The sequence below is a fragment of the Ovis aries genome, chromosome 10 (genome assembly GCF_016772045.2).
Source record: "Ovis aries strain OAR_USU_Benz2616 breed Rambouillet chromosome 10, ARS-UI_Ramb_v3.0, whole genome shotgun sequence".
Taxonomy (NCBI): domain Eukaryota; kingdom Metazoa; phylum Chordata; class Mammalia; order Artiodactyla; family Bovidae; genus Ovis; species Ovis aries.
In genome coordinates this window covers 34,062,180-34,086,322 of record NC_056063.1, presented here as the reverse complement: position 1 = coordinate 34,086,322, position 24,143 = coordinate 34,062,180, and the positions used below count along the sequence as shown (strand labels likewise).

At 44.8% G+C, this 24,143-nt stretch overlaps 1 protein-coding gene across 3 annotated transcripts in view; it reads left to right on the top strand.

Annotated features, from left to right (window-relative positions):
• LOC101115632 (phospholipid-transporting ATPase IB) overlaps nt 1–24,143 on the top strand; it is a 469,524-nt gene that overhangs the window by 32,963 nt on the left and 412,418 nt on the right. The window contains exon 1 of one of the 3 annotated variants that reach the window (XM_060394100.1): nt 16,970–17,163. The exons of the other annotated variants lie outside the window; for them this stretch is intronic. The gene's annotated coding sequence lies outside the window, so the exon portion shown is untranslated. Of the gene's footprint in view, nt 1–16,969; nt 17,164–24,143 lie in introns of those variants that run through there. 3 annotated transcript variants of the gene reach the window in all.

Genomic DNA, 24,143 nt, shown 5'->3' with positions numbered 1-24,143 from the left:
TAGTCCACACAGACAAAGGCTTTGGCGTAGTCAATAAAGCAACCGGAGACCAGGATAAAGTGAGGGGGTGGGGCAGAGGGGCGGGCAGTTTTGCTGGAGTCAAGGCCAGGCTGCAGTGGAAAGGAGGTCTCTTTTGTTGGCATTTTACAAGTTGTTTTCTCAGAAATGGGATGTACCAAAGATTATTACATTGAATACTAGACACACTTGGGGTGCAATGTTGTGAGTACAAGACAGAGCTTAATGGGATGACTGAAATGGACTTCACATTGAATCTGTAAAGTTACATGCTTTCATGATCACAGTCATTGATCTTAGTTAGTTAGTGTTAGTCGCTCAGTTGTGCCCGACTCTTTTTGACCCCATGGACTGCAGTCCACCAGGCTCCTCTGTCCATGAGATTTTCCAGGCAAGGATACTGGAGTGGGTTGCCATTTCCTTCTCCAGGGGATCTTCCCAACCCAGGGATCGAACCCGGGTCTCCTGCATTGCAGGCAGATTCTTTACCGACTGAGCTACAAGGGAAGCGTTGATCTTAGTAGAGCTCAAATGTTAAAGGATGAATTTCAGTTTTAAGATTTAACTGGGATAGGTAAAACCAGCTCTGTACAAATGCCTTTTATCTTTACCTTAGGTCCACAGAATGTCTCCAGGGTTATCTTATTTCAGCTGTGCCTTCCCTGTATTTCCAAAACTCTGCTCCAAGTTGTAGGTCTAGTTGCGAAATAACTCGGATTGTGTCTATTGTGTAAAGTGTGAGAAAACTCTAAAGGAACAGAGGCCTCATGTTCTTTAAGAAATGACCACTGATAAAAGAAATGCTCACATACTGAGGTCTGGGGACGTCATTCTGGCTTACACATTAACTTGACTTTTATGCTAAGTGAAACAACCTGCTTGTGGCCTATCAAATGCTTTAATTACTAAAGAAAAGGGCACCATGACCAGAAGTAAAGAATGTCTGTGTTTAAAAATGAAAATAAAGATGAAATGCCTCCCTCCCTGGTCCTCCTTTGATGATAAACCTTCCTTCCCAGGTGCAGAGGTCCTGCTGACTCGCTGTGCTCATGCTGATTTTTTTTTTTTAAATTGTTTCTCTGACTTGTTTCTAATAAGAAATAAGGCTGTGCTGAAAACCCTGCTTCTCTGGAGTAATTTCTCAGAATCATCTGGGAATCAGGCTTGCGGGCTCGTCTTCGGTTTGGTTTAAGTAAGACCATTTTCTGTTCCTATTACTGATTGTTTATTGATCATTTTCGTTGGCATAAAACGCACAGGTCAGGTTGAACTTCCCAGGGGTCATTCTCTTAATGCGCTGGGGTTGCAGTGGTTCCCGGGTGCTTGCTTGTCAGTACATTTTGTTTGCAGGGCTCCTCCAGAGTTGTGTTCCCCAGTTTGTGTGGGGGAGCATAGTGACTATTCTTACATTTGTTAACCTGTTTCTCCATAACTTACAGTTTCTCTTCTCCTTTTAAAAGAGGAGTAAACTGTATGGCCACCTGAAAATGACACAAGTCATGATCACTCTTTTGCCTGCACAGAACTGGCAGTGCACAGCGGGGCAAAGAAAACAAAAACAGAGTTCAGTCTGTCACCACGTGCTGGCTCTGTTTGGTGCCGTGGAAATCTGAGATGAAGATTGCGTGTGTATTTACTGCTGAACTGTGCGGCCTGGCAGGGCTGACAAAGACAGTTGAAGTCCCTTGGAGGGTATTTGAATCTCTTTTTTTTTTTCGCTCTTTGTAAATGTATCATCATTTTTCTGTATCACGTAGTGTCCTTCTTAAAACAGTGGTACTGAGCAATTACTGGGAGGGGATTAAAAACAGGTGCAGGACTGCAACCTTGATTTCTGATCTCAGGAAAGACAAGGCAACAGCATCATCCTCTTCTGGCTTGTGAGATGGAGGAGGGCGCTGATGATCAGTGCCTCTCGCAGCTTAAGTATGTCTTCCTTCCTAAGATGTATCTTAGAAAGTAGACATTCATTGTGTGTGTATTACATACAATACACAACACGTAACACTTATCATATTAGTCACATGATATAAATGTCTGTATTTCCTATATATAATCTGTAATCTCCTATTTTGATGATAAAGCCTTTGAGTGGGCCAGAAGACCTCAACGACGTTCATTTTATATGCTTTCTCTAAAACAAATGTTAATCAATGCGTACTAACACAACCTTTATTTTGGGAAGAAGCCTCATGCAGTCACAACAAAATGGGAATTGATCGCCCCCCCCCCACCCCCGAGCTCTAGAAGACAACCTAAGGTTGTCTGAGATTCAGTTAAGCTCTAGCTTGATTGCTTCTAATTTAATAGGAGATGCTTCTGAGAAAAAAAATGCTTGTAGCATTTTTTTACAAGTTTAACTTGTCATTAAATTATTACTTATAGAAAAGTGCATGGTTTTTATTTTTTATTTTAATCACATGCATTAAATGTACCCCTTTAAAGTGTACAATTCAGTGGGTTTTACTACATTCAAGAGTCCTATGGCCATCACCACATCTAATTCCAGAACATTTCCATCAGCTCCAAAGTAACCTTGTACCCCTTAGCAGCCCCTCCTCTGAGCCCCTAACGGTCGCTTACCTGCTTTGTCTCCATGGATTTGCCTGGTTGGGACATTTCTTGTAAGTCCTAGGATATGGGGCTTTTTGCATCTGGCTTCTTTGACTTAGTATAGTTTCTTTTTTAAATTTTATTTTATTATTGGACTATAAAGGCTTTATAACATTGTGTTTCTGCTATCCAGCGTGAATCAGTTGTTGTTGTTCATTTGCTCAGTTGTGTCCAACCCTTTGCGACCCCATGTACTCCAGCACACCAGGCTTCCCTGTCCCTCACTATCTCCCAGCGTTTGCCCAAGTTCATGTCCATTGAATTGGTGATGCCATCCAATCATCTCATCCTTTGTTGCCCTTTTCTCCTCCTGCCCTCAATCTTTCCCAGCTTCAGGGTCTTTTCCAGAGCTTCCCTGGTGGTTCAGTTGGTAAAGAATCAGATATATGTATACATATTTTCCCTCCCTCTTGAGCCTTCCTCCCACCCCCCATCTCCAGCTCCCTACAGAGCACCGGGGTGAACTCCGTGTGCTAGACAGCAGCTTTCTACTAGATATCTGTTTTACACCATTCTGGAGGAGATCAGCTCTGGGCGTTCTTTGGAGGGAATGATGCTAAAGCTGAAGCTCCAGTAGTTTGGCCACCTCATGCGAAGAGCTGACTCATTGGAAAAGACCCTGATGCTGGGAAGGATTGGGGGCAGGAGGAGAAGGGGATGACCAAGGATGAGATGGCTGGATGGCATCACCGACTCGATGGACGTGAATTTGAGTGAACTCCGGGAATTGGTGATGGACAGGGAGGCCTGGTGTGCTGCGATTCATGGGGTCACAAAGAGTCGGACACGACTGAGCGACTGAACTGAACTGAACTCAACTGAATGTATATGTCAATTCTACTCTCCCAATTTATCTAGTCCTCTCCTTCCTCACCCCTTGCCATGTCCACGGGTCCATTCTGTCTGTGTCTCTGTTCCTGGCCTGCAAGTGGGTTCATCTCTACCATTTCTCTAGATTCCATATATATGTGCTGGGGGCTTCCCAGGTGGTACAGTGGTAAAGAATCCACCTGCTGATGCAGAAGATGCAGGAGACTTGGGTTCGATCCCTGGGGTGGAAAGATCTCCTGGAGAAGGAAATGGCAACCCATTCCAGTATTCTTGCCTGGAAAATTCCATGGACAGAGGAACCTTGCAGGCTAGAGTCCATGGGGTCTCAAAGAGTTGGACATGACTGAGCATGCAGTCACACATGTGTATGTGTTAATATATGACACTTATTTTTCTCTTTCTGATTTACTTCACTCTGTATGACAGACTCTAGGTCCATCCACATCACTACAAATGACCCAATTTCACTCCTTTTGATGGCTGAGTAGTATTCCATTGTATATTACTTCTTCAATGTACAAATCTTACTTATCCACGCATCTGTCTATGGACACTTAGGTTGCTTCCATGTCCTAGGTTATTGTAAATAGTGCTTCAGTGAACACTGGGGTATGTGTGTCTTTTTGAAGTATGCTTTTCTTAAGGTTTATGCCTAGTTGTGGAATTGCTGGGTCATATGGTAGCTCTATTTGTAGTTTTTTAAGGAATCCCTATGCTGTTCTCCATTGTGGCTGGGCCAATTTGCATTCCCATCAACAGTGCAAGAGGGTTCCCTATTCTCCACACCCTTGCCAATACTCGTTATTTCCAGTGAAAGTGTTAGTTGCTTAGTCATGTCCAACTCTTTTCCACCCCATGGACTGTGGCTCACCAGGCTCCTCTGTCCATGTAATTCTCCAGGCAAGAATACTGGAGTGGGTAACCATTCTCTTCTCCAGGGGATCTTCCTGATCTAGGGATGGGATTGAGCCCAGGTCTCCTGCACTGCAGGTGGATTCTTAATCTTCTCAGCCAGCAGGAAGCCCTGTTCCAGTTTTTTAGATAATAGCCATTCTAACAGATGTGAGGTAATACCTCATTGTGGTTTTTTAAATGGAAGTGTAGTTGATGTACAATATTATGTAAGTTACATGTGAACAATAGTGATTCACAATTTTTTAAGGTTATACTCTATTTATGTGCTTAGTAGCTCAATCGTGTCCTACTCTTTGTGACCCCATGGACTGTGGCCTGCTGGGCTCCTCATCCCATGGAATTCTACAGTCAAGAATACTGGATCGGATAGCCTATCTGTTCTCCAGGTAAACTTCCTGATCCAGGAATCCAACCGGGGTCTCCTGCATTGCAGGTGGATTCTTTACCAACTGAGCTACCAGGGAAACCCTCAATCCATTTACAGTTATTATAAAATACTGGCTATATTCCTTGTAGAATATGTCCTTGTAGCTTTTTTGATACATAAGTTTGTAACTCATACACCCAACCCCTAAATTGCCCTTTCCCCTTCCCTCTGTCCACTGCTAACCACGAGTTTGTTCTCTTTCTTGTTATAGTCACTAGTTTGCTGTATTTTTTAGAAGCCAATAAGTGATATCACACAATATTTCTTAAGATAATGGTAATTCATTAATCCAACATTAATAAGACATTAAAAAGAATAGTAAACTACCCTTCCTATTTTTTCAAATCATAAAATGTTTGCATTTTTGAAAATATGAGAACAGAAACAGAAATAAAGAAGAAGAAAAACTCATCTACGTTGTTAAAGCCCAAAGAAGATAACTACTACTAACATTTTGGTGTCTGTCCTCTTAATAAGAAATAATGAGTTTTAATTCTTTGCTTTCACCGGTTTGCTGTATTTGTATTTTTTCAGAGTCACAATCTGAAAATCTTAAATCTTAAATCTCTGAGGCATTCTGGGATCCTTAGTGGATTTTTAACCTAGGGATAATTAAACCTTGAAAGCAGATGAGAAGTGAGAGAAGTTCTGGGTGGGAGATTTGTAACCTAAAAAAGTCCCATAAGTATTTAAGGAAGATGCCTACCTCTAAAAACCTTGTGTTTTTAATAAGAGCTTTTAACTGTTATCAACTTTTGGGGATGATTTCTTTAGAAAGTGTTTCACTTTCTACAAAAAAAGGTGATGAATTAGAAAACACAGTCTCAGCTTTAAACCAAATTCGGTAGCAAATTTAGCCTTGTTTATGCTGAGGTTTTGTTTCTGTGTGACTAATTATTTATTTCACTATAGTCCTTTCGTGGAAGGATAGTTTATCCACACATCAATATGCCATGGTGTGTCTCAATTAAAAAGAAGGGAGAAAATAGGCGATAAGAAAAACAGATACCAGAGGTCAGAGAAAGAACACTTGTCTCAGCCTTTAATCAGCAAAAGCGGAAAAGAAACGTGATGTGTCCTGAGAATTAGTGTCCAGTCGTGGAGAAACTCTGCCCTGGGGCCACCGAGCTATTTCTGATACTGAGATGAGAATGGGATTTCTTTTGTGGGATGCAAACTGGTGCTGTGATTAGGGACCACAACCTCCACAGCATCCTTGAAGAAGGTAGAATGATGTGGCTGCCTGCAGCCCTCCTGGTGCTCACCATGTGCCGGGGCTGGGCAGGGACAGTCCTGGGACAGTTCTTGCAAATGGTCCCCGTTAGATGCACCTGGAGCTGCCTCAGGGTCTCCCTACCAGGGAGGTGGTGCTACATCTTCCTGGGAGGTGGGAGATGCTTCAGGACAGAAGTTACAGGAAACAACTCTGCTGGCTCTCCTGTGGGTGTCCCCGGTGTCTTTGCAAGGAGCTCCAGACTCAATCTGGCCACTTTGTATAAGAAAGAGCCTCTGATTTGTGCTATCACTTTCACGGATAATGTTTGCCGCTGCCTCCGCACATCCTTGATGCATGACGGGCTTTAAAAATGTCGCAGGATTCTAACTCCCTCTACTGATTTGGGGTTTTAACTAGGACATATCCCATGTATGGTTTTGTTCAGTATGTTGAGTTTGAAGACTTCTATATATTTTCTAGACGTCAGCCAAAAGCCATCATGCTGAGAGATCTTTGCTATCTATGGAGTTGGAGGATTAAAACCCAAGAGTCATTTTATTCATTTTTAATTGAAATTTAATTGATTTGCAGTGTTTTAATTTCTGCTGCATAGCAAAGTGATTCAGTTATACATATATATGCTAAGTCATTTCAGTCGTGTCCAACTCTGTGCGACCCCATAGACGGCAGCCCACCAGGCTCCCCTGTCCCTGGGATTCTCCAGGCAAGAACACTGGAATGGGTTGCCATTTCCTTCTCCAATGCATGAAAGTGAAAAGTGAAAGTGAAGTCGCTCAGTCATGTCCCACTCTAAGCGACCCCATGGACTGCAGCCTACCAGGCTCCTCCGCCCATGGAATTTTCCAGGCAAGAGTATTGGAGTGGGGTGCCATTGCCTTCTCCAATACATATATATACACATATACATTCTTTTTCTTTTATTATTCTTTTCCATTATGATTTATCACCGAGTATTGAATATAATTCCCTGTGCTCTACAGTAGGACCTTGTTGTTTATCCATCCTGTGTATAATAGTTTGCATCTGCTAACCCCCAATCCCAATACTTCCCTCCGTAAACTCTCTTCCCCCTTGGAAGAATTCTCTGTTCTCTGTGAGCCTGTTTCTGTTTCATAGAAAAGTTCAACTGTGTCCTATTGTAGATGTCATATCTAAGTGATATCATGAGATATTTGTCTTTTTCTGACTTAAAATGACTCTCTCTAGGTATACCCACATTGCTGCCGGTGGCCTTGTTTCATTCTCTTCCATGGCTGACCATATTCCATTGTGTCTATGCACCACATGTTTATCCGTTCATCCATTGATGGGCATTTAAGTTGTCTCCATGTCCTGGCTGTTGTAAATAGTGCTGCTGTGAACATGGAGGTGAGGTATCTTTTGGGATTATAGTTTTGTCTGAATATATGCCCAAGAGTGGAACTGATGGTACTTCTATTTGTAATTTTTAAAGACCCTCCATGGTGGCTGCACCCGTTTACATTCCCACCAGCAGTGTAGGTGAGTCCCTTTTCTCCGCACCCTCCAGGAGCCATTTTACGGGAGGAGGTTAGCCAGGGAGAAACTGCGGTTGCGTGTGTCGCCCGTTTGCACCGTCCTTGTACATGATGTGGTGTGGTCCTCGCCTGAATCTTGCAGGAAGATCGGTTGGCTGGGAGGCGCTCCAGGGCGGCCAGGACAGCCTGGGTCTTGGCTTGGCTCTCCCCGTGACTCGATCACGGACTCCACAATCAATCCTCAGATGTGACCGGGAAGTACAGCCGGAAGACTTTAGAGGGCTTACTGTAGCAGCAGGAAATAGCACTGAGTAGTATTCCTCCCTCCTTTTTTTCCCCCTTCTCTAATTTAGTAGGTAAAGGGTTTTGTTTATTTTTAATCAAAAATTCCCCCGCTCCTCAATTCCACGTGACACTCTACCACCCACTGTGAGTATCTTGTGCTCGAGAGCTCTGTTTCCTGCCAGGTGAACTAGAGCAGGACGGTTTCAGGACGTAACGCAATTCTCCCAGATTACCGTGAGATCAGCCCTGAGCTCTCCTAATACTCAGAGACCCATCAGCGGTTACTGCCGCCTTAGTCTCCATGTGTCCGTTTGGGGGACGGAGCGCCATGCCTCTGGCCCACAGCTGGAGAAGATACTGCTCTATAGGTAATGAACACATCTGCAGCTGTTGAGCAGAGATGTAGCCCACACAGGAGTGGCTCACGGGGTCCCTCTGAGGAGCAGCAAGGTTTTGAGCAGATGGGTCAGTCTGTAGTCAGCAATTCTTCATTGTTATGCCTTCTCAGTACTGAACATGTGTCATTTAGCTTAAAATGAAGCTGAAACAGCCTTGATGATGATATAGGGAACTCTTTTTATTTTTGCAAATGTTAACCAAATATTTTAAAAATATTTGTTGAGAGCCTTGAAATAGCTTGTTTTGTAATGTAAATATTTAGACGAAACCTTGAATTAGATAGTACTTAGGACAGAGGTTACGTGTGAAAATGATCTAATAATATTCTGTGGTCTTGGAATAGCTTTCTTTACCCCTCAGCAGGTGAAAGAAATATTATAAGCTCAAAACTTTATGCTTCTGATTGGCAGGAGAGAAAGTAATTTTAATGTTGAGCATTACAAATCCCCTGGTTTGGTGGGTTTTTTTTTGCTATTTCTTTTAGTTTAAATATCATGGTGAGTTATTCTTAGGTATTTAATTTGCTTTGGCAACAGTGATGGAATGACTGCTGAAGTATAAGAATCCAAAGAACATGAGTCGAACTCTTGAGTTTCTGGGCAACTTCTTTTAATTGGTAATAATTACAGCTGTTAAACTGTAGCTGAACAGACTCTAAAGCTGTTTGTCAAGACACAGTGCTTTTGGCAATCAAATGTTTTGATCCCTGCTGTACAATTAGAACAGCAGTATCAGGCCTTGAGTCCAGAAGTGCCAGTCATTTATTCCAGACCTGTGTGATGAGGTGTTGCTGCACCAAGTACAGTGAAGTAGTCTAGGAGCTCTCTCCTCCTCAGTTGGTCTGCTATCCTGGCCTGTTTACTCATTCATTTTTTCTCCATCCTAGCTATAACTTGAGACTCAGGTTTTTGCAACCTGATGCAAATTATTCTTTCAGATATACTTTAAGTATTATTGGATGACCAAGAAAACTGCTGTGGTAAACACCCAACACTAAAATTTCATGCTTTGCGTATATATGTTTTTCAGTAATTAGACTGGACTTTTAAAAATTGAGATTAGTTCAGTTCAGTTCACTTCAGTTGCTCAGTGGTGTCCGACTCTTTGCAACCCCATGAATTGCAGCACGCCAGGCCTCCCTGTCCATCACCAACTCCCGGAATTCACTCAGATTCACGTCCATCGAGTCAGTGATGCCATCCAGCCATCTCATCCTCTGTCATCCCCTTTTCCTCCTGCCCCTAATCCCTCCCAGCATCAAAGTCTTTTCCAATGAGTCTACTCTTCACATGAATATTGACCTATGTAACATGTTAGTTTGGGGTATACAACATAATGATTTGATATTTGTATGCAGCTAACTGTACTCTTGCCTGGAAAATCCCATGGACGGAGGAGCCTGGCAGGCTGCAGTCCATGGGGTCTCTGAGAGTTGGACACAACTGAGCGACTTCACTTTCACTTTTCACTTTCATGCATTGGAGAAGGAAATGGCAACCCACTCCAGTGTTCTTGCCTGGAGAATCCCAGGGACTGGGGAGCCTGGTGGGCTGCAGTCTATGGGGTTGCACAGAGTCAGAAACGACTGAAGCGACTTGGCAGCAGCAGCAGCAGCAGCAAACAGATCACCACAGTGAATCTTATTGACATCCGTCACGCATAACTAGAAGTTTTTTCCTGGTTGTATTACTACATGTAACAAATGAAACCTATTGCTCTCATGGAGGAGATGAAGCAAGTTCAGGGTGTGATGGCCGTAGATGGCTACTCTCACAGAGACGGAGGACAACGGTGGTTGCCAGGAGCCTGGGGGTAGGGTGGTAGGGAGTCAGTGTTTAATGGGAACAGAGTTTCAGTTTTGCAAAAGAAAGAGTCCTGGAGGTTGGCTACACAACAAAGTGAATGTACTTAACACTTCTGTATGCTTAAAGCACATATTTCTTAACCATTTTTACCACAGTTAAAAAAAAATACATGAAATTGTGTGTATCCATCATGGCTCGATTTAGCCAGGAGTTTATGGAGTCAGTGCCAGAATGGTAACGCAGACTCCCTCCCCATCCCATTCTCCATCCTCACTCATTGAAATTTTTTTTTGCTATTTTACGTTTCTCCTTATAAAATACTATATAACTTGTTTATTGTCTCTCCCCTACCCTGCTTCCCTGGTGGCTCAGATGTTAAAGCGTCTGCCTCCAATGTGGGAGACCTGGGTTCTATCCCTGGGTCAGGAAGATCCCTGGAGAAGGAAATGGTAACCCACACTCCAGTATTCTTGGGACATGACTGAGCGACTTCACTTTTTCACTTTCTTTCCCCGACCCCAGACTGTGAGGGCAGACCCTTCTGCCTGTTTTGGTTTTGCTATAGCTCTCATGTCTGGAAGGGTTCCTGGTCCACAATAGGGGACCAGCCAGGTTCTATTGGTTTCATTGTTCTGCATGTGTTTCTCTAATTTTCCCAGCACCATTTGTTGCAGAGACTGTCTTTTCCCCATTGGGTATTCTTGGCTCCCTTGTTGAATGTTGCTGCTGCTGCTGCTAAGTCGCTTCAATTGTGTCCGACTCTGTGCAACCCCATAGACGGCAGCCCACCAGGCTCCCCCTTCCCTGGGATTCTCCAGGCAAGAACAGAGGAGTGGGTTGCCATTTCCTTCTCCAATGCATGAAAGTGAAAAGTAAAAGTGACTGTTAGTTGACTGTAAATGCCGTTATTTAATTCAGGGCTTCCTATTCTGTTTCATTGGTCAGTATTGAACTCCTTGTTAACTTTGTTCTTGAGCTCACTGAACTGCATTTCTGAATTTTCCTGTAGCTCACTGAATTTCTTCCTAACAGCTGTTGCGAATTCTTTCAGTTAGATTGCAATATTCCATGTCTTTGGGTTTAGCTGCTGGAAAATTGTCATTTTCTTTTTTTGTGATATTGTACTACCATGATTTTTCATAGTGCCTGGTGGAAAGTGCCCCTGCTGCCGCATTTGACGTCTTGGACACCTTCCTAATTTAGACTATTCTTCACTTACTTTGATTCTAATAGTTCAACAGTTTGCTAGATAGGCGTCTCCTTGTTTTCCAGGAGGTGGTGTCACAGCACAAGTTTTTGGTTTCTCTGAGCTGACTCCCCAGTAAGGTTGGGAGTGGGCACGTTAAGAACAGACACGAGAAGCAAAGGGTGGGGGCAGAGTAGGGTGGGGGCAGAGTGGGGCAGTGTGTCCGTGCCCTTGGGTGTGCCCACGCCTGGTAAGGGGATCCTTGACTGGTGGGGGGATCCTAGAGGTCAGTGGTGGTGCTCTTGCCTCCCGGGACAGACAGCAGGGGACACTCTCCTCCAGGGCTCTTTGTCCAGTCCACCACCTCCCGTCCCTCTCCCTCCCCTGGTCGCTGTGGCCCGTCCTCAGAGAGCAGCCGGTCCTGGCAGACCCCACTCACCGCCTCCACCCTCCACCACCTCTGCCAGCGGTTGTGCTCATCTGCTGCCAGGTGGACAGTCTCCTCTGCCCCCACTGGCCCCACATCCAGTCCCCTCGCCCCTTGGCCTCCTCCGAGGTCCAGTCCACCCACTCTCAGGTGCACAGATGGGTGCATCTGTCAGTGTCCGGGGCTACTAAGCAGAGATGCTTTTTCAAAAAAAATTTTTATATCGGAGGATAATTGCTTTACAATGTTGTGTTAGATTCTGCCATGCAATGATGTGAGTCAGCCATACGCGTACGCAGATTCCCTCCCTCTTAAGCCTCCCACCCCCCCCCCCCCCCATCCCACCCCTCTAGGTTGTCACAGAGCACCAGGTTGAGCTTCCTGTGTTATCCAGCAACTTCCCACTAGCTATCGGTTTTACGCATGGAAGTATATGGACATCAGTGCTTCTCTCCCAACTCGTCCCACCCTCTCCTTCCCGCTCTGTGTCCGCAAGTCTGTTCTCTGTGTCTGCATCTCTGTTCATGCCCTGCAAATAGATTCATCGGTACCACTTTCTAGATCCACATGTATGCATTAATAAATCATATTTGTATTTCTCTTTCTGACTTCACTCTGTATAGCAGACTCAGGGTTCCTCCACCTCACTAGAACTGACTCATATCTGTTCCTTTTTATGGCTGAGTAATATTCCACTGTGTATTTGTACCGCGTCTTTTCTATCCTTTCATCTGTTGATGGATATCTAGGTTGCTTCCGTGTCCTGACTACTGTAAATAGTGCTGCAGTGAACACTGGGGTACAGGTGTCTTTTTGAATTGTGGTTTTCTCAGAGTATATGCCTAGTAGTGAGATTGCTGGATCATATGGTGGATTTATTACTAGTTTTTGAAAGAAATGGCCGAGGCACTATTTTCCCAGTTATGGATATCCATGGGGTTCCCAGAGAGCTCAGTGGTAAAGACTTGACCTGCCAAAGATTCAATCTGCCATAGACTCAACCTGCCAATGCAGGAGACATCTCCCCAGTGCAGTTTTCAATCTCTGGGTTGGGAAGATGCCCTGGAAAAGGAAATGGCAACCCACTCCTGTATTCTTGCCTGGAGAAATGCCATGGACAGAGGAGCCTGGTGGGCTACCGTTCATGGGGTTACAAAGAGAGTTGGACATGACTTAGCACACACATGGATGTCTGATTAGTTGTAAATCACAGGGAGAGAAAAGAGAAATGATTCACACCACCTTGATGCCTGAACTTTTAAAAAAATTCTGTTTCTGCTTAATAAAAAAGAATAAGTTCTGTTTGCCACAGCAAAGGTGGATAAAATTTGAGAGCGGATAGATTAACTTGGACTTCAGACCTTTGTCCTTGCTCTGCTTATACTGTTGAGCATAACTTGCCTGGTTTGCCCCTCACCTTTCCTTTGTGAGCTTTCAATTATAAGCTTTTTTCTTTTTTAAAAATTGAAGTATAATTGACCTACAGCATCACTAGTTTCAGAGGCATGACATAGTGATTCGACTTTTCTGTGCATTTAAAAATGCTCATCATGATAAATCTAGTTACCGTCTGTGGCTGCACAAAGCTATTACATTATTATTGACTCTTCTCCGAGCTGTACACTTCATCCCTGAGAGTCATGCTGGAAGTTTGTAGCTTTTAATCTCCCACATATTTCCGTGCTCCCTCCACCTTCCTCCCCTCTGGCAACCTCATGTTTGTTCTCTGTATATGTAACTGTTACTGTTTTGTTATGTTTGTTCATTTGCTTTTTTCGATTCCACGCATAAATGAAATCACATATATCTGTCTTTCTCTTGTCTTTATTTTTATTCAATTTGACATACTTCCTGATTTCTCCGTTTGCCCTACAGTTTAGAAGTGTGTTTTAATTTTCAAATATTTGGAAATTTTCAAAGAGCTTTTCATTATTGATTTCTCATTGTGGTCAGAGAACATGTTTTGTATAATTTCAGCCCTTTTTAAAGGAGTTGAGACTTTATAGTATAAATGTGGTTAATCTTGTCAAATGGTCCGCCATATGCTTTTGTTGGGTGGAGTGTTTTGGAAGTGCCAGCTGTGTCAAGTTTCCTTATAATGATATTCAAATTGCTGCATGGTTGCTTGTTTCACTGTTGATTTCTCTTTCTCCTTGATGTATCAACTGCTGAGGCATATTCAAGTCTCCGAGTATACTGGTGGCTTTGGCTGTTTCTACATAGAAGCCTGTTAGTTTTCGTTCATGTATCTTTGAATAAAGGTGTAAATATTTAGTGTGAAGTCTTCTTGGTGAGTTGAGTCCTTCATCTGTCTGAGAGATGCCTTTTACCCCAGTAAAATTGCTGTAAAATCTCCTGTTGCCTCGTGCTGTTGTAGCCACGTGTTCCGGGAAACAGACTCCCTCAGAAGGACAATGCAGATAGTGGAGTGCAGTTTATTACACCAGCGGGCCCAGGCAGAGTCTCCTCTTAGCCAAGGACCCCGACCAGTTTTTGTGAAAACCTTATATACCCTAATGACTTCCCTGGTGGCTCAGACAGTGAAGTGTCTGCCTACAATGTGGGAGACCCGGGTTCAATCCCTGGGTTGGGAAGATGCTCTGGAAGAGGAAATGGCAACCCACTCCAGTACTCTTGCCTGGAAAATCCCATGGACGGAGGAGTGTGGTAGGCTACAGTCCATGGGGTCGCAAAGAGTCAGACAAGACTGAATGACTTCACTTTCACTTCACTATATGGGTACCTAAACCCACCTCCCCAAATTCCCTGAAAGGAGTCTGAACAAAGGAAAAAGAAAGATACAATCAAAAGTTAACCTGTGATTCATATGCCTTAAGCCTAAGTAGTTAACAGTGGACAATTATCAATAGGCCTGTGGTCATACCCCAATAATCATAATAGAATGTATGATTCTATTCGGTTACACAGATAATTAGGGTATTCTTTTAGGTGATGGAGAGCCCTGGGGCTCTTCCTTGGGGGGGGTGTGTGGTGGTAGTGGTATGTTGTTTCCATAGATACTGGGCGTATAGCTCAAAGTCCACAGTCTGGCCCAGGATGGAGTCCTGCTTTCAAGACAGAGCCTGTTCTGTTTCCTCCTTCAGTGCTGTTAAACTCCAGCCTCCTTTTGGGATCCTGCTTGGTATCTCTTTTCATTTAGCCTATCTGTTTATATTTAAGATGGATTTCTTATAGATTGACTATAGTTCGATCTTTTTAATTCAGTATGAAAGTTGAATAAATTAGAGTTCTTGGACTGTTTATAATTAACATAGTTATCCATGTGGTTGGGTTTAAATTGTCTTCATTTTTTATTTGTCCAGTCTCTCCTTTGTTCCTTACTTTCCTTGCTTATCACTTAAAAAATATTAACTGTGTATTTTAGATGTTTTTTGGTGGTTGTTCTGGGATTTCCTATACACATCTTTTCATTTGTCACTTTCTACCATCAAATAACAAAGTATTTTATGTGTAATGTAAGAACCTTAATATGGTATCTTTACTCCCCTTCTATCCATTGCACTATCCAGTTTGTTGTTGTGAAGGAGGAAACAGAACAGGCTCCATCCTGAAAGCGGGACTCCATCTTGGGCAGGTCTGTGGACTTTGAGCTCTATGCCCAGTATCTATGGAAACGACATACCAACTGGAAAATCAGGCCCCCCCCCCCCCCGGAAGGAAGAGCCCCAAGGCCTTCCATCACCTGAAAGAATACCCTAATTATCATATATTCTATTATGCTAATTGGGGTATGACCACAGGCCTATTGATAATTGTCCACTGTTAACTACCTAGGCTTAAGGCACATGAATCATGGGTTAACTTTGATTGTGTCTTCCTTTTTTCCTTTGTTCAGACTCATTTCAGGGAATTTGGGGAGGTGGGTTTGGGTACCTACACTTAGGGTATATAAGGTTTTCACAAAAACTGGTCGGGGTCCTTGGCTAAGAGGAGACTCTTCTTGGGCCCGCTGGTGTAATAAACTGCACTCCATATCTGCATTGTCCTTCTGAGGGAGTCTGTTTCCCGGAACACGTGGCTGCAACAGTTCTTCAGTCGCTCAGTCATGTCCGACTCTTTGCGACCCCATGAACTACACAGCACGCCAGGTTTCTCTGTCCTTCACCATCTCCCGGAGCTTGCTCAGACTCATGTCCATCGAGTCAGTGATGCCATCCAACCATCTTATCCTCTGTCGTCCCCTTCTCCTTCTGCCTTCAACCTTTCCCGGCATCAGGGTCTTTCCTAATAAGTTGGCCCTTCTCATCAGGTGGCCAGAGTATTGGAGCTTCAGTATCAGTCCTTCTAATGAATATTCAGGATTGATTTCCTTTAAGAAATCAGTTTAGTTCCAAGTATAATTTGCACAACACACTTTTATATTATCTATTAAAAATTTGTACAGAAATGTCCCACTTACCTAATTTCCAGTTTTAGGCATCCCTTTGTGTGTGTGTGTGTGTGTCTGTGTGTGTTCTAAGTTTCTAGGCATCCCTTTGTGTGTGTGTGTGTGTCTGTGTCTGTGTGTGATCTAAGTTTCTATCTATATTCTTTCCCTTCAGCCTAAAAATCCTCCTGTAACTTTTCTTGCAGTTCATAAACTCTGTCGCCTTTTGCTTTTCTAGAAAACAAAGTCTTTTTTTCTCTTTCATTTTTGAAAGATATTATTGGTATAGAATTCTAAGTTAAGTTATACTTTTTGAAGATATTTTTCCATTTTCTTTTAGACTGGCACAGTTTCTGATGAGAAGTTTGAGATATTTCTTTGTTCTTCAATATGTAATATGTTTTCTCTGGCTTCTGGTAAGGTGTATTTATTCTAGGCTTTGTCATCTGAATGTTGTCTGGCTTCTTTTATACTAAAAGGGGAAAGTCTTGTTTCTGGGTCAGTCTCAGAGTGAATGGATGTGTTAATTTCTTCCTCCCTGCAGCCCTTCACAGGATGTTTCCTGCAAGCTAAACAAAGGCATTGTAGCTAAATGCTCATTACATGGGAGGCAGGGTTCCCAGAGATGGGCCATTGTGTGCAATTTAAACTTATAGGGAACACCCCTGTAGTGACTAACTTGTAACAGCAGACCAAGGTTCTTCCTTATTGCATCAATACCCATTGTAAGACACTTTGTAGGGCTATAATGGAATAGTCTTTGGTCTTTGGGTAATTCATGACTATACTTACCAGTCCTCTAGCCAGGAGGTTTATACCAGGAGATTTGGGTAATGACGGGGCTTGTTTTTTTTCTGTGATGCATTGTGTCACCATGATATAAATTTGAGGGCAGCCTTAAAACTGGAAAATATTTTCCAGGATGAACTGTGACTCCACTGTAGGAAAAGAGTTTGTCAGGTCAGATAGTGCAATATACAAGTGAACTGCTTTTGTGTGCAAGGGAAATATGGGACTTAGTTTAGAATTATAAGGTACAGGAGCAATATGGTCGGAAGGACTAGTAGACGCGGGATCCCCTTGTCATCTGAAACTCACCCTTGGATGGGGGAGAGTAATTCCTGGCTGGAATATAAAGTAAGTAAACAAGAGAGATTCTTGGGAGAAATGAGTCTTGAAACAAAGAGAGTGATGCATGTGTTGAGGAATTCTAGTAGCTGATATTTAGACACGTAAGTGTTGTTATGGTGTTGTGCTTAGTCACTCAGTTGTGTCTGGCTTTGTCAGGTCAGATAGCCCACCAGGCTCCTCTGTTCATGGGATTCTCCAGGCAAGAATACTGGAGTGGGTTGCCATTTCCTTCTCCTCTTATGGTGTTGGAACTCTTTTATTTGACAGTTACAGACATAGGGGCTCCTGGAATCAATAAAAAAGCTCTGTGCTTGTAAAATTTGTCTTTGTTAACTCTAACACCTCTTGGGAGGGCCTATCAGTGTTTGGGGTCAGGGAGATTAAGAGATTTGTTATGAGGCCTGGAGGTAGGATTATGACGTTGGGTTAGACAGACTTGAGTTCCTTGTAACATCTGGTGTCTGGCTGTGATGAGATCATTGCATTAATAGAGTCGGCTCAGGTGGGAAGCTTGCCACAGGTGGCAGCTTTGTATTTACGGGGAGGCTGAAATTTCACCCTTAGGGAGCGGGCGCTTGACAGCTGTCACCCGTAGCAACAGGATAGGAGAGAACTGAATCGGGAACCATGTTACCTTGGTGGTTCAGATGGTAAAGAATCTGCCTGCAATGCAGAAGATCCGGGTTTGATCCTTGGGTCGGGAAGGTCCCCTGGAGAAGGAAATGGCTACCCACTCCAATATTCTTGCCTGAAGAATTCCATGGACAGAGGAGCCTGGTGGGCTATATAGTCCGTGGGGTCCAAAGAGTCAGGGCTGAGCGACTAAGACTTTCACTTTTCATCACTTGAACTAGAGTGAGGCACTGCTGATGAAGCTGTGCATTTCAGGGGTTCCATCTTATGTATCCCTCAAGGAACTCTTTTGGGGGGGATTGGCTTTAATAATTTTTATCTTGCTATAAAACATAATTGAACTTGCCTGGTGGCTCAGAGGGTAAAGAATCTGCCTGGAATGCAGGAGACCTGGGTTCAATCTCTGGGTTAGGAAGCTCCCCTGGAGAAGGGAATGGCCACTCCAGTATTCTTGCCTGGAGAATTCCATGGAAAGAGGAGCCTAGTGGGCTACAGTCCACAGGTTCACAAACAGTCAGTCGCAACTGAGTGACTTTCCCGTAAAACATAATTAAGTTTAGAGCACTGACTTTTGACTTTGAAACTATTAATATCATTTTGTTTCAAAACTGTCTTAAAGTTATTCTTAGAAGATGATGGTAAAATTCCAAACAGAATGCAAATTTGTCTTTCAAATTGGAAATTACTTAGGGGCTTCCCAGGTGGCTCAGTGGGTAAAGAATCCGCCTGCAATGCAGGAAATATAGGAGACACAATCTCCATCTCTGGGTTGGGAAGGTCCCTCCTGGAGGAGGGAATGGCAACCCACTCCAGTATTCTTGCCAGGAGAATTCCAGGGACAGAGGAGTCTGGTGGGCTACATACAGTCCATGGGGTTGCACAGAGTTGGACACGACTTAGCAATTGAGTATGCATGAATAGGGAGAAGGCAATGGCACCCCACTCCAGTACTCTTGTCTGGAAAATCCCATGGACAGAGGAGCCTGGTAGGCTGCAGTCCATGGGGTCGCTAGGAGTCAGACACGACTAAGCGACTTCACTTTCACTTTTCACTTTCCACTTTCATGCATTGGAGAAGGAAATGGCAACCCATTCCAGTGTTCTTGCCTGGAGAATACCAGGGGTGGGGGAGCCTGGTGGGCTGTCATCTATGGGGTCGCACAGAGTTGGACACAACTGAAGCGACTTAGCAGCAGCAGCAGCATGCATGAATAGGCCAAGATGCCAGCATGTTTCCACGATAGGCATTGATATGAAACACGCACTCCTGTTGACAAGTGTGACTCACCCAGGTGTGAGCAGGGGAAGTTGTACTGGGCCCTCTGTGTCTGCTGCCCCCTGTCTGTGGCCTCACCTGGGATTGGAACCGATTTCTTGGTGGCCAGTGCCTGCGTGACACCAGGGTGGAGTATGTGTGTGTATAGACCAAGCACTGATCGGAGACTTGGATCAGATGGGGGGAGGGGGCGCAGGTGTGTGTAAGAGGTGCCTTGCTTCCCCTCTGCAGGTGGGTCTGAGAGGAGCTGCTTCCGAGGAGGAGGTTTGAAGGATGGGGAGAGTTATCAGAGTGAACAAACACCTAGGAGCTGCTTGTGTCGAACTGCAGAGAAAAAATTCAACCTGTAGGCACTGAGCTAGTTGCAGAGTTATACTTCACGTGTGTGTCTGTGTGTGTGCGTGTGCACACTCAGTCATGTCCAACTCTTTGTGACCCCTTGGACCGTAGCCCGCCAGGCTCCTCTGTCACTGGGATTCTCCAGGCAAGAATGCTGGAGTGGGTTGCCATTTCCTCCTCCAGGGGGTCTTCCTGACCCAGGGATTGAACCTTCATCTCTTGTGTCTCCTGCACTGACAGGCGGGTTCTTTACCAGGGAGCTACTCTTTGCTCCATTTTCTGTTTCCTCCCAGGTTGAGTATGCTTACCCTGTGATTGTTACAGGGATCGTAAGGGTTAACATAGAAAAAAATGCTTAGACAAGGCTCGACAGAAGAGAGAGGTGCTTCTTATCATAACCTCATACCTGTGACCTCGTGACCTGACAGACAATGGACGTGGGGGCACCGAGTTGGCAGAGGGGCTCAAGCTCCAGATGTCTGGGTCTCCTTGGCGCTGCGCTGCCTTTTCAACGATTTCCCATATTTGAGACTTTCTCACTTCTCTGTCTGAGAAGAAACGTGATACACAAAATGTCATATCAGTAGGAAAGTCGTGAGGAGCCCTCACACTGCGGACGAGTATCTTTTGTGTGTGACGAGCTGGCCATGAAGATGAATGAGTTGGCCTCCGTGTTGGTTTCTTCGACTCTGTGCATCATTTTTGAGGTTACGTTAAGATTGTTGATGAAAAGTACAGTGTGAGCTTTGCTTGTCATCACGGGTCATGGGACCCTAACAGGCTGGTTTGCACGTGACACTGGGTGGTGGCCGATGCACACGCACGTGCCATTCTCTTGAACGTGGCATCTGACTTGTAGGCATTCAGAGCCCTGATGGCCCAGGGGAGATGAGAAATTCCAGGAGAAAGCTCATGGTGCTGTACCTCCTACCTTTCAGGAAGAGCGGGGACAGGGAAGCACGGATTTTGGTTATGAGGAGTCTTTGCAGGTCAGTTTCTCACCCTCTTGTATTTACAACAGATGTTGGGAGTCTTGACTCAGCATTTTCTAGCTTGAAGAAGAGATGCCTCAGTAGGTTTTTAAAGGGTTGTTTGGAATCCAGAAGGATGGCGTCAGGGCCAGGCACTCAGAAGCTTGCCTCTGTGTTTGATCTTCTCGGGACAGAAAAGAGAGGGTTTGGGAGAGAGGAAACATTGGACAAGAGACATCTGAATTTTTTTCCTCTGGGAAAGGTTTTCTGAGTTGGGGAGCCGAGGTGCGGGGGACACATGAGGGTAAAACAGAGCTGATAGGTTTCATTTTCTTGAATTGCCTGCCTGACAGTTGATGAGGTCCGGGAGCTGACTGGAAAGCCTCTGGCTGACCAGAGGCTAGACCTGCATGGCTGCAGGCGGATGGCTGATGTGGGCAGCTGGATTCAGACAGTGGCAGGGGTGGCGGTTTTGGCAGAGGGAGCCCAGGTGAGAGGCAGCCTCCTGCGGACACGAATGCTCCCTGATGGAGCCCAGCCAGACCCGCTATAGCCACAGATTCCAGCAGGAGGCCCGGGATATCACCCTGTAGACCAGTGGAGACAGAACACCCAAGGATCTGTGCTCTTCCCCCGCCCACGCCCTGCCCCCTCCCACCTCTCCACCCCCCATGCCATCTGAAGGTGAGAGAAAGAGGGTGAAATTCTGGCAGCCAGAACATCTTTCCTCTAGAGAGTTAACACCACTTACATGAATTTTTAAAATTATAAGATTGGACTAAGTTCCAAACAGAACCGGATATTGCCCTTTCTCCCCCAGGTCCCTTTCGGGTGGTACCTTAGGGTCCAATTTGCAACTCCTTGAATTCAATCTACATTTTTCTCTGTCCACTTAATACAGGATTGTTGTGGCCACATTCTCTTTGTTCGTTGGACACATTTATTGAGCGCCTTCTGTGTCCCTTCACTGGGGACATGGAGGCGACTGACATGAGCAGGGCCCCTGCTCGTGGAGCTAATGCTGGAAGTCGGAGGATGAGCAAACCAGTTTCCTAGGTGCAATGAAAGGAAGGACGCGGCATCAGGGAAGAACCGAGCTGAGGAGTGCGGTGGAGATGGCGGGTCGTCAGGGGCTGTGACCGGAGGGTATCAGCAAAGCCAAGCCTCGAGGGGCAGACCGGGTGGGAGGAGAGGCAGGGGCCAGCGCCCTGGGGGACAGAGCGGAGGAGGGGAGAAGGCTGCTTTGAGGGGAGGGGAGCTCCAAGACCAAGGGAGAGATGGGTCACCAGGGTGCTGCAGAACATGTGCAGCGAGCCTCTGTGCCTTGGGCCAAGGTCTTGTGAGTCTCAAAACACGTGTGTGTGTGTGTGGGGGGGCATGTTTAGTTGCTTAGTCGTGTCCAGCTCTTTGCGACCCCATGGACTGTAGCCTGCCAGGCTCCTCTGTCCATGGGATTCTCCAGGCAAGAACACTGGAGTGAGTAGCCATTTCTTCCTCCAGGGGATCTTCCCCATCCAGAGATCAAACCTCCATTTCCTGCACTTGCAGGCAGATTCTCTACCATTTAGCCACCAGGGAAGCCTAAAACACCTAGAATAGGCAAGCTACAAGTTCAAACTTGCCCTCTCCTAGGATTAACTGAGCGGAGACTGTGTTCATGCATGTTGAATTGGCGGTGGGGTTTAAAGTCTGTCTGTAATTCCAGACCAGTTTTGAGGCCCCAGGAGTGATGCAGAATGTCCATGCCAGCAAAAGGGGGACTTGCTTCAGAAAACTCACTGGGCTTGTATTTTAAGTCTCAATCAATCCAGTCCATGTTGAAAAAAATCTCTGAATTGAATATTTGAAGCATAGTTTTTCTTCTTTGTTTTTAGTTATTAAATGTATTTTCTTAAAAGTACAGTTTTTTTTTCACTTTTACTTAACAACTTTATTATAGTCTTTGTTGTTATTTCTAAACTTTATATTTTTAATTTTGTATTGGGGGTATCGCTGAGTCACAAGGTTGTAATAGTTTCAGGTGGACAGCAAAGCAACTCAGCCATATAAATACATGTATCCATTCTCCCTCAAGCTCTCCTCCCATCCACGCTGCCACATAACACTGAACAGAATTCCATGAAAAGCGTACTTGTTTTAATTTACATGATGGATTTTAATGTGTCTGTCTCCCTGGGTAGCTCAGACAGTAAAGAATCTGCCTGCTGAGCAGGAGACCTGGGTTCGATCCCTGAGTCAGGAAGATCCCTTGGAGGAGGGCGTGGCAACCCATTCCTGTATTCTCGCCTGGAGAATCTCATGGACAGAGGAGCCTGGTGGGCTATCCAGTCCATGGGGTCACAAAGAATTGGACATGGCTGAGCGACTAAGCACACAGTGTATAAAACGGGCTTCAAGGAACAGCCCAGTCTGTGTAGCTGTGCTTGCTGGACGCTAGGCTTTGGGTGACTGTGGCTCACCTTTCACCCACCAGCTGGAGCTGGTCAGGCTGTGAATTAAGCATCGCTGGCTTGTCTCTCTGCTCGTGTGATGCCATTCCTGGAAGGCTCTGCACTTTGCACGGCCAGATCATAGCCATTCTTCATAGCTGAGTGCAAACTCTTCCTTAATGAAATTGCTCTGGTTTTTTGGCCCGCATGAGCCTGGCAGTCACGTTTGTCCTCTGAATTCCCAGGTTACTGGTTCTTTCGGTGCCTCTGTTAAATGTAAGCCTCTTCCCAAGGCTGTGTGCCTTTCCCCTTCCCGCCACCCGGCAACACGCCTCTGTCTGGGAGATGCCCCATGACTCCGGGTGAAATGGTGCCCCGCAACATCTTAAATCGTAAATAGTCCATGGCCCGTGCTTTCCTCCCCATCTTTTCTTCCCCCGAAAAGAGAAACTAATAGGCATTTGCAGTCATGAGAGATCCTGACCTGTTGGTGTATTTCCTTTGAAATCTTGGGTGGAAGTGGATCACAGATGCTGTGTTTGGGGAGATGTGGTTTGCACAAGATGGGGTCTGGAAAAGACCTCTGAAGTGTGTCTGTCAAGGGGAGAAGAGGCACAATTTGCATTTGTGCAGTGTTTTCATTATGTTGATTTTATTAGGAGAGCTCACAGCCCCAGTGCCTCCTTGACAGATTGCTCCATGTCTGTCTCGAAGGTTTAGAAACATCTTTGTTAATGTGGGTAGATGCTGGAGTTGAACTCGAAACTCCTTGGGAAGGAGAGTGTGTATGTGTGTGTATATGTGTGTGTGTGTGTGCATGCACACATTCATGTACCTCTTATTGCATAGCTCTGTGATGACTGCAGTCTTTTCTTAGAAATCTTTCTGGAGGCAACCCCCACCCCCATCTTTACATACTTTCTAGGTACATAAAAATTAGGAAAATGACATAACCAACCTAAAATTTTTTTTAAATATTTTAATATATACAAAAATATCAACAAAATATTTTATTGAAATATAGTTGATTTACAGTGTTGTATTAATTTCTGTTCTACAAAGTATTTCAGTTATATAAGCATATATTTTCCTATTCTTTTCTATTATGGTTTATCGCAGATATTGATGTCCTGTACTGTACATTAAGGATTTCCCTTGTGGCTCAGCTGGTAAAGCATCCACCTGCAATGTGGGAGACCTGGGTTCGACCCCTGGGTTGGGAAGATCCCCTGGAGAAGGGAAAGGCTATCCACTCCAGTATTCTGGCCTGGAGAATTCTATGCAGAGTTGGACACGACTGAGCAAGGACCTTGTTTATCCAGTCAACTTTTAACTCAT